Below are 11,040 nucleotides of genomic sequence, written 5' to 3'. Positions count from 1 at the left end.
TCTGTAACTTGGGAGAAGAGACCGACCCCCGTCTCTCTACACCCTCCTTTCAGGTACTTGTACAGAGCGATAAGGTCTCCCCTCAGTCTCCTCTTCCCCAGACTGAACACCCCCAGCTCCCTCAGCCTCTCCTCGTAAGACTTGTGCTCCAGACCCCTCACCAGCTCCGTTGCCCTTCTCTGGACCTGCTCCAGCACCTCAATGTCCCTCTTGTGGTAGGGGGCCCAAAACTGGACACAGTACTCGAGGTGGGGTCTCACCAGTGCCAAGTACAGGGGGATGATCACTTCTCGGGCCCTACTTGCCCGTTGTCACGCTGCGATGGATCAGGAGGAGCAGAACTCATGCTGTGATGGATCAGGAGGAGCAGAACTCATGCTGTGTGTCAGTGGTCGGTTGCCCACAGTCCCCGGCCAGTGGGAATTAAACCAACCTCTGTTGGAGACCCGACGGACAGGCCGGTAACCCATGGACAGAAGGAGGAGCAGGGTAGGGCGGGAGTTTCACTGAATTTCACTGAATTTCTAGAGTTGGAAGGGACCATAGAGATCATCTAGTCCAACTCCCCTGCTGAAGCAGGATTGCCTAGAGCTTGTCAGAGCATGTTACTCAGGACTGCATCCAGGCGGGTCTTGAAAATCTCCAAGGAAGGGGACTCCAAGGTTACCACCTTGTTTGATGCCAAGGGAGACCATTGCAAAGCTGGCACAAGTCAACAAAGACATGAAACTGGAAATTTTCATAAAAAAACAAACCAAAACAAAACAAAATAGGCAGCCCACAGATGAGCTGCTTACATACGGCAAAATGAGTTTCCTATCTCCCCTCAGGCAGGAATTATTCCTCGCAAATGATTGCTTAACAAGTTCTTAATGAGCATGAATAAAGAAGGTAAATTTGGGGTTTCATTTGGGAAAGCACCTTTGTCTGCGAGGCTGTTATGGGGTAGAGCAAATTGCATGGGAAGATTACCAGAGATCTTGGGAAGCAGGTTAGATGATAATCAGTGAGGGTTTAGATGAAGGAAATCCTATCTGGAGCAGGGATTGGACACAAACCCTTTCGAGATGCCTTCCAGCACTGTTTTTTACAATTCTGGTTATACAGTATGCCAATTAAGTGTTACAAAAGAGTTTACCCATGAGGAACATTTCAATGAAAGAAACATTGACGTTGCTTTAAACGAAAAACCACATTTTCTCCACAATTAAGTAACGTGAAACTGCTCCCCTCTCCACCTCCTCTCCCCTCCCGAAAAAGTGTTAAACTATTTGAAATTAAAATGCATTTCAAGATATTTTTGTCTGCCCCTCTGAACAGATTTGATTAATGAGACAGAGTCACCACGGAAGGTGTCAATGCTCGCCCTCCTCAGAACAAGGGTTTGGATCAGGTGACCTCCCAATGTCCCTTCCCACCTCAGTTTTTCTGTGTTTCTGAGCTGCACGGGCAGCACCCTCAGCAGCCTGTGGCAATGAGCCCAGGGTTATTCTGTGCCTGGTGCCTGGGTGAAAGTAGGCATCAGGCACAGAGGAAGATAAGATGGAGTTTGTGAACCTGGGCTGGGTACATTCAGGGGAAAATGGCTACATCATGGGAGCTGATAAGGCAAATAAGGGAATCACAGAATGATATGAGGTTGGAAGGGACCTCTGGAGATCATCTAGTCCAACCCTCTGCCAGAGCAGGTCCACCCAGAGCAGGTCACACAGGAACATGTCCAGGGGGATTTGAATGTCTCCAGAGAAGGAGACTCCACCACCTCCCTGGGCAGCCTCTGCCAGGGCTCTGCCACCCTCACAGGAAAGAAGTTCCTCCTCATATTTAGGTGGAACTTGTTATATTCAAGTTTGTGCCCATTTGCTCTTGTCCTGTCCCTGGGCACCACTGAAAAAAGACCGGCTCCATCCTCCTGACACCCTCCCTTTAAGTATTTGTATGCATTGATTAGATCCCCCCTAAATCTTCTTCTCTTAGGAGGAAGGAGGATCTGAAGTGCAGAGTTCTCTCCGGAAGAGTTGCCAGAGCCAGTATTTAGTTTCCATGTGGCTGCTACAGTAGGGATGGTAAAGTCTTAGTCTCTGGATATGAAGATGTATCTAAACAGCAGAATTCCTGATCACACGTGTGCCTTGGGCTGTTTGATCAGGAGTTCCTGAGCTGCCAGCTTACAGCCCTGCGTGAACGCCGGCTGCTTTGGATTTGTCTTAAAGCACCGATGCACAAGTGACACAGCTGCCCCCGTGCTTGAAGGGGGCAATGACCTGGTGAATACCCCAAGGATGCTAACCAGCCCTGCTTGCGAGTCACAGCTGGGGTACGCTGGGCTTCAGGGAGCCAAGGCAGGCTCTAAGAGACAAATGACACCTACCTTCAGCCACAGTAAAGAGCACAGCACCATGCAAACCATCCTCCAAAGCACCCGGCAGACCAAGAACAGTGTCACCTGCGAGCTGATTTCACAGCTGCAAATCACCTGAGTAAACAGTTTTTAAGTACTTTCAGCCTGGTTTTGATTTGACGAGTGGCCTCCTGACTAGTCTGTCAGCCAGTGAGGTGGCTGTGGTTTGAACTGGGAGAGGAGAGCCACTGGGGTGGGTTGCTATGGCACTACAGGTTACTTCATCCTCGTCCCCATTTCACAATAAAGCAGCGAGCTGCTGGCTAGGGCTGAGTCCTGCTGCTGAAGAGGCTGGTGCATCAGCCCCTGGTGCTGGAAAGAGCTTACATAAAAAATATTCCTATGAAAAAGGTGTTATCACTGCGCTGGTTTCTTAGCCTAGGAAATAATTAAATGGCTTACCGAAGGTGGGGAGGGAGAAGGGTGCGGCGTGGCTGGCACTAAGTGATTAGATTGTAATGTCCCACTCTGGAGCGAGGTGGAAGGAGGAGGAAAAAGAGGTGGAGGAGGGCATATGTCTTTTCACAGGGGCAGAGGAAGCACATGCCAGAGGCTTTGGACCACCTCCAGGCAGCATGGGGGGGAAGGCAGGCGACCAGTGGGGTCATGAAGCCCTTGCGGTATCAGTCTCCTGGGTGTTATACATCCCTTTTCCTTCATGGACAGACCGTGGGCTAGTTGTTCATGGAGCTGAAAGGCCCAAAGTGGTAAAGGGGCATAACGGAGGGCACGGTCTTGCCCTTGGGGCTGTTTTCCTGCCCAAGGGCTGCCTCCTGCAGGCACTGGGCACATCTGCTGCAGTGATGCTCCCACCTTTCCATCCAGTAGCTCCTCACAGGGTCCCTTGGGAGGGCAGCTCGTTCTGGGGGGTTCTCCATCCTCTTGCTTTTCAACTTCAGCTGTTGGCTTCACTCCTGCTGTCTCTTCTGGCTTTGGCTTTAAGCAAACCAGAAGTATTCCCTTCTCTTCGGAAAAGTAGATCAAACCCTCTCATGATGCAGCCACCAACCCTTGTCTGGTCTTCTCCTGGTAGCAGCCAGACTGCAGGGTGACGCCCTTAAATCACCTGCCTTTTTTGTGCTGCAGTGCCAAAGGCATGGTATTCCCAATCAGTCACAATGAGATTGAAAACAGAGAGTGTTCTTGTTTCCAGGTTTTCTTGATCAAATTTCTGTGACAGGAAAGAAGAAAAAAAAAACAAAACCAGTGAATGGTTTTGCTAGCAGACACTCATCCCTTGAAATGGAATTGCTGAGCCTCTTGTAAGAGACTTTTTTTTTTAATGAAGTTGGCAGACACGGATAAATCCTTTTAGAAGCATTAGCTCGATGTTGTTAGGACGCTATCATATTTATTGATCACACCAATGAGCAATGCACTCTGATAAATTTTGCCAATTGAGTCAAGCGTTACGATAAGCGCCGTGTCCAGTGAGCGGATTAGAAATGAACAATGATGAGAAGGAAATTGGAACAGCACAGTACCTTCAGACAGAAGGCAGGGTGGCTGCCACGCAATTGAAAATCCAAAGGGAGATGTGCTTCCACGGGCATAAGAGTCTTCAGCTGGAGGAAAGGCCAGGAGTCCCCTGCTTTGCACAAAAATGGGCCAAGCGCATCTCCGCTTCAGCTTTCTGTCTGGCCGAGCTCACTCCAGACAGGAATCAGCAAAGGCGACTCCGGTGCAGCTGGCAGCAGGGAAGGTGCAGAAAGATCTGGAAACATTTGAGTACATGGAAATCAATGACGTTTTCCTCTCTCTGTAAGAGCCTGAGATGATTGCAAAAGCTTTCCCTGGCCCAAGTCCAAAGTAAGAGAGCGTTGAATTAATAATCACCACCAAATTGGGTTGCATCGTATTTAAAAGCTTTGCGCTGATTGTGTCAAATAATTTTAATTTCTACCGTACTTAAATAACTCAAAACACAAATAATGTTTCAAAGGGAATAATTGCTTTGAGCTGGAGGGAAAATGTTTGCTTAGAAAGTGTCAAATCTAGAAAATTTTCCACCAACCTTTATTTACCTGCACCACATTTGCTTCTAATTTTCATATTCGCTAAAATTCACTCTTTCCTGCCAGAAGGCCAGTTGGAAAGAAATGTCAGAAAAACCAAAATAATCGAAAAATCCCAAACTGACTCCATTGATTATATCAAAAATTTTCTGGGACAAATTTTGTAGCTAATAATAAGGGCCCAAGTCTGTAAAGCTGCAGTCAGTAAGAGTTGCCAGTTCCTGTAAATCAGGTGGTTCTGATGCAAGCGCTGAGATTAAGTTACAAACACCCAGTGTTTGACTCTCCCCTCTCCCTGTGTTCCCATGTTAGTTTATCGCTTATCAGAACTAATATTACCCTCCAAGAGCACAATGCAGAGTTTTCCTAACATAAGAAAAGCAGTTGCAGCATTTCCCAGCTCCAGTGCAGCATGCGATAAAATACTCCTGCTTTTCACACTTTAACCTACCACGGGGTTTAGATACAATCAAGATAGTGAGGACGATCCTAAAAACAACTGACTCGTGTTCCTACACAAATAAAGATCATTAATACAGTCCTCCGTTAACCCTTTGTTCAATGTGGACTTCATGGATATTTGTTGAGTTAAATATTACACTTTAAATGTGAATTACTCTTTACTCTGAGGCTATTTAATGGAAGTAAAATTATCTAGGACTATAAATGTAGGTGGATGTAGAAGGTCTGTTTTAAGGAAAATATCTTCCTGGCTTGTTATAGATCTGGGCTTGCTCCCTCAATGTCCTAACGTACCTTCCAGAAAGAGGGTGGTCTAGTCTGAGTGCTGGGGCTTTGGGGAGTTGGACATGTTCATTTAAAAGTTTCCTGTTGAAGTATATGTACTATTTTCATGTGAAACCTGTGGCAGTTTGAAAGCAGTGGGTAACTGTCTGAGATTTGTGAGCCACCGAAGCTAAGTTGTGAAACAGGCAAAAAAATATCAAGTAGAGGAATAGAAAAGGGTGCATTCACACCTGTCAGCCAGCTCCCAGAAATATTGTGTAATAGTTTTTGTCCACTTCTTAGTGTACTGCAAAGGGTTTGACCTCTGGGCTATTCCAGAGGAGCTGTCTGGTTTGCCTGTAGGTGGTATTCCTGCCTGGTCCCCACTGGTCCAGAGGGGCAGAGCACCAGGCTCCTGAGCATGAGGCCAGAGCCTGAGTTTAAAGGATTAACAGGTGCTTAAGCACTGATCCGGCTACATGCTAGAGGCGTTGTATCAGCCAGAAAGTCCCACCACACCTACACAAACCACTGTAAATCTATCCAGCTCCGGGATGGGGCGTGACAACAGGCTGCTAGAGCCACCAAAATGGCAGGGAAAAACCCAGTCATGGAAGATTTTCACTCCCCCTGAGACAACCAATGCCGGCACACAGCATTATTCAAGTTAGTCAGTACTTAACAAGTGAAATAGAGTCCTTTTGTTGGCATGCGGAACTGCTGATGTTTATTGAGGTTTTCCTGGTCTCCAGCAGGCTGCGGGTAGCTGATGTTGATTAGGTAACATTTTCTGCAGCTCAAACTCAAAGTTTAATGGTCTTTCAACAACCCATGTGTCTTTCCTGGGCATCGTGTCAGGCCCAGGAAAGAGAATTTTGTTTGGTTTCAAAATTCAAAAAAACAAAGAATTTTGTTTGGTTTCAATTAGAAAAGCGGAATTGGTAGCACATGTATAATATCTGTGATTTTCTCTAATCACTGATCCTAGCCAGCTCTAGGTTGATACGGAAGGAGGCGTGGGTGTGAAACCCAGAGTGGTTTTCTACAGTAGTCATGGAACCGGTAAACACCGCAGGACAGCGCGGCTCTTACTCCGGACTGGTGGCAAACTCGTGCATTCACTAGTAACAGCAGGCAGGCCTGCCTTAAGCCTTGGTAAAGCAACAGAGAGAGAAGGAAAAATATCATTGCTTGCAACAGCAGAGGGTTAGGAATTAATCATACCAGTGTGACCTGGTATGATTTAACCTGGAGAAGAGAAGGCTCCACGGGGAGACCTAATAGCGGCCTTCCAGTACCTGAAGGGAGCCTACAGGAAGGCTGGGGAGAACCTGTTTAGAAAGGCCTGCAGTGACAGGACGAGGGGCAATGGCTTCAAGCTGGAGGGGAACAGATTTAGACTGGAGATGAGGAGAGGGTTCTTCACTGTGAGGGTGGTGGAGCACTGGAACAGGTTGCCCAGGGAGGTGGTGGAGGCCCCTTCCCTGGAGATATTCAAGGTGAGGCTCGACGAGGCCCTGGGCAACCTGGTCTAGTTGGGGGTGTCCCTGCTTACTGCGGGGAGGAGGTCGGACTAGATGGCCTTTGGAGGTCCCTTCCAGCCCAGACCCTTCTATGATTCTATGATCCTGTGACTGCAGGTCTCCTGGCAGCTCAGACTCCCAGCCCTGGGAAGACAAGAACTCCTGGCCTCGGGAAACGTTTTCTTGGATTAAGAGCCCAGAGCAGGTGCAGCCTTGGAGATGGCTTAGGAGAGACTCTTGCACATGGGATGTCCCCTGCACCATGAAGCTGCAGCTGGTGCAAAGAGGACGTGCCCATACTGTCCCCCAAAGCTCGGGGCTTACCCACTGCCGGCAGCTCTTCTGGGGAGCTGCAGCAGTCAGGGGAGCCTCAGTAAGCATCACACATTTTTGCTTTCCCTGGCTTCAGCGAGAAAATAACAGCCAATCTGTGGCTGGCTAACTAAAATAAAACCAACCCAAAATAAAATTAAGACAGCAGAGCTGTGCACAGTGGTATTGATGTGGAGATGGTCAGCTGGAGAGGCCAGTCTTGCATGTGTCCATAGCACGTTAAGTCCAAGCTGTGATTTCCAGTGTCTAAGGCAGCAAGTACCAGGATTGCCAGGAGGTACAATACTAATTTCAGCTCAGATGCAACACGTGGCCCTGGGAGTCGAGGCAGTGGGGAGGTCCCTGCAGCAAATCAGCACTGACACAGCCCCACAGGTGAGATCTCCTGCCCAGAGCCACCTTTTGCTGGCAGCAAAGCCCCAGTACCGGCCTCTTCCCAGCCCTTTTGCTTTGTCAGTAAAGGCAGAGGGCCTAAAAAAGGCAGCTTTGCCTCTTTCCAAAGTGGATGAGTTGTGGATGCAATACACCCGGTGTGGCTAGTGGGCACGGTGGGGTTTCGACAACCCCAGAGGGCAGCTGCAGCCCAGGCAGGTCGGTCTCTCTCCGTGCGTCCTCCCTGGACCCTCCCTGCACCCTGAGGACTTTCAGGGCTCCTCAAACCAGAAATGCCCCAGGCACCAGGCAAAGCCTGTTCTATGTTTTACAACCCTTCAGTGCCAGGGTGAACACCATGGCCAGGCAGTGCAAGCCCCCAGCTCCTACAGCTGGGACGGCCCCGTTGGCCTCCCTGGGGTAGGGAACCTCCCAAAAACCCCCGTGCTGGTGTCACACCAGGAGCGACGACAGCACTGGGATAAATAAGGGCACAAGTACCAGAGGAGCGAGGGTTTGCTGGTGGCTGGTGCACACAGTCTGGGTGCTGCTCCCACCCTGGCACACACACCACCCACCGCAGGGCTCTGCATTTGTCATACAGGTATGCGTTTACCATATAGGGGGGTGCAGACCCCCTGGGAAGTAGCTCCTGAAAGAGGTGTCTTAAAGTGTCCAGGTGTGTTATTGTGTCCGGCTTTGGAGTCCTCAGCACAGGAAGGACATGGACCTGTTGGAACGGGTCCAGCGGAGGGCCAGGAAGATAATCAGAGGGATGGAGCACCTCTGCTGTGAGGACAGGCTGAGGGAGCTGGGGTTGTTCAGCCTGAAGAAGAGAAGGCTCCGGGGAGACCTCAGAGCAGCCTTCCAATATCTGAAGGGAGCTACAGGAGAGCTGGGGAGGGACTCTTTGTCAGGGAGTGCAGTGACAGGACAAGGGGGAACAGTTTTAAATTGGAAGAGGGAAGATTTAGATGAGATTACAGAAAGAAATTCTTTGCTGTGAGGGTGGTGAGACACTGGAACAGGTTGCCCAGAGAAGCTGTGGCTGCCCCATCCCTGGAGGGGTTCAAGGCCAGGCTGGATGGGGCTTGGAGCAACCTGGGCTGGTGGGAGGTGTCCCTGCCCAGGGCAGGGGGGGTGGAACTCGATGATCTCTAAGGTCCCTTCCAATTCTGACCATTCTGTGATCTATGAAAGCAAATAGGAGATGATTTGGGGGAGCCTCTTAACATGCCAGGCTGTAAATCGCAATGGCTCCGAAGGGCTTCCTAATGTGCATGTTGGCTCTCCCTAGGGTGGCTGCCAGCATGTCCAGTACAGGAGCTGGTGTGGTTAGCTGGCATGGTTACCTAGGCCAGAGCTGAGGTTCCTAGCTAGTAGCTTCCTAATTTTGTACACCAAGGATTTCTCTCAGATGTCGATGGCTCTGCATGCTGGATGTCAGAACCAGGTTTACACCCTGGTTGGAAGTCGGGAGGTGTGAGCTCAGCCACCTGGAGAGACTTACTTGAGCTATTGTCCCTCCTGTTGTTTTTGTTTTTTTTTTTCCCCAATAACTCAACCAATCAATAAATTATTGCAGTAAAAAATATGTGTTTGGATTTGCACAAAATATTTGGATATTTCTGCCAGGACAGGGTTTGGCTTGTGTGCTGCCCTTAGTGCCCTGCAGTCAGCACAACTTGCTTCACACCTGTATGATGTGCCTGGATAATTCTGCTTGCTCCCCTCCACTCCGGACCCCGGGTCTCCTCACTGCTCCGGTGGGCTGGCCCTCCTCTGCAGGGTGACATCCACTGGCAGGAGCCCACCCACGGAGCTGATCCAGTTGCTCAGAACTCTTCTGAGCGACCGACCATCAGCAGTGGACGTAACCCCACCAACCCAACATCAGCAGCACCCCTGCCTGCCCAGCTGGTCCCCTGGGCACACTGTGCAGGGACAGAACATCTTGTTGCACACAGCTTGGTCCATGACCCTGTTTCCTGCACAGGATGCTCCAGCTCAGCCCTTCCCTCAGTGTCCTGCTTTCCATCTCTGGCTCTCGCCCCAGCTCTGCAGCCAGCCTGGAACACAGAGATGTCTCTGAGCTCCTGGTGAAACTGGCCAGGAGCTTCATGGCACCACCTGGGTGATCTTGCCTGTCCAGCCGCAGGAGGCAGATCGCTTCATCTTAACAACTTAATGGCAGCTGACGACGGCACGGTCCGCTGGCACTGCTTGGTCAAGATGCTCCTTCCAGAGGCTTTGAAAAAAATACAGGGCATTTTGAACTGCAAGGGTAACTTTTAGATGCCTGCCTAGAATAGCTCTTAGCCTTTAAGCAAGTTTAAGAAACCTAAAAAACTAAAACCTGTAATGAGGAACAGCAGAAAAGTTTTCAGTTTCTTATCCCTCAAATCCCAGCCCCCCTCTTTAAAGGAAAAGCATTTTTCTGAATAAAAGGTTTGGGGGAAAAAAGGCAAGAGAAAGGCCACTGACTCCAGTCAGCCTCATGGGGTTTTTTTGCAGTATTTGGATTTTGAGGGATGTTGGATCTCAGTCAAAAGATTGCACCATGTGGGGAATGGGCTCTTTCTGCTCTTTCCTGAGCGCAGGGATGGACATGAAATTACAGAATCACAGAATCGTCATGGTTGGAAAGGAACTCTGAGATCACCGAGTCCAACCATAAACACACACAAAAAACCCCCTACAATCTTGGGCACTAGAGCATGCCCGGAAGTGCCACGTCTACACAGTTCTTAAATCCCTCCAGGGATGGTGACTCCACCACCTCCCTGGGCAGGCTGTTCCAGTGCCTGACCACCCTCTCAGGAAAGTCATTCTTCCTCAGATCTAATCTAAACCTCCCCTGCCCCAACTTCAGACCATTTCCTCTGTTCCTGTCAGCATTCCCTTGGGAGAAGAGGCCAACCCCCACCTCTCTCCACCCTCCTTTCAGGGAGTTGTAGAGGGCAAGGTGGTCCCCCCTCAGCCTCCTCTTCTCCAAACTCAACATGCCCAGTTCCCTCAGCCTCTTCTCGTGTGACTTGTTCTCCTGACCCCTCACCAGCTTGGTGGCTCTCCTCTGGACACCCTCCAGCAGCTCAATGTCTTTCTTGTGGTGAGGGGCCCAGAACTGGACCCAGCCCTCGAGGTGAGGCCTCACCAGTGCCCAGTCCAGAGGCACCATCACTGCCCTACTCCTGCTGGCCACGCTGTTCCTGACACAAGCCAGGATGCTGTTGGCCTTCTTGGCCACCTGGGCACACTGCTGGCTCATGTCAAGCTGGCTGTCCACCAGCACAATTTTAAAGTCGACTGCGAAATGGTATGCAGGTTTGCAGATCGCATTTTCTTCCCTTTTCAAATGATGCCAGAGGACTGCCTCGCCCATGAACATGAGACCATCCAGAAAATGTCATCCAGCACATTATTCCCTGTGCCAGAGGGATATTTATAGATAAAGCAATCATGTTGTCATGATCAAAACAAATAAGGAAAGGCCCCAAGAGAATGGAGTGCCTCCGCCCCCATCTCTGTGCATGTCTTTTTCCTGGTGAGGGGCCACCAGTGCCTGGTGGCTCCCCATAGCCATGGGGTACCGTCACCCCCCAGAAGCTAGGACCAGCCAGACACATGTACCCAGCTGCAGCGCAGGGGTGGTGCGTGCAAGATGGTGGTG

The sequence above is a fragment of the Calidris pugnax genome, unplaced genomic scaffold (assembly GCF_001431845.1).
Source record: "Calidris pugnax isolate Ruff unplaced genomic scaffold, ASM143184v1 scaffold189, whole genome shotgun sequence".
Lineage (NCBI taxonomy): Eukaryota > Metazoa > Chordata > Aves > Charadriiformes > Scolopacidae > Calidris > Calidris pugnax.
Note: the sequence above shows the minus strand (reverse complement) of the source record.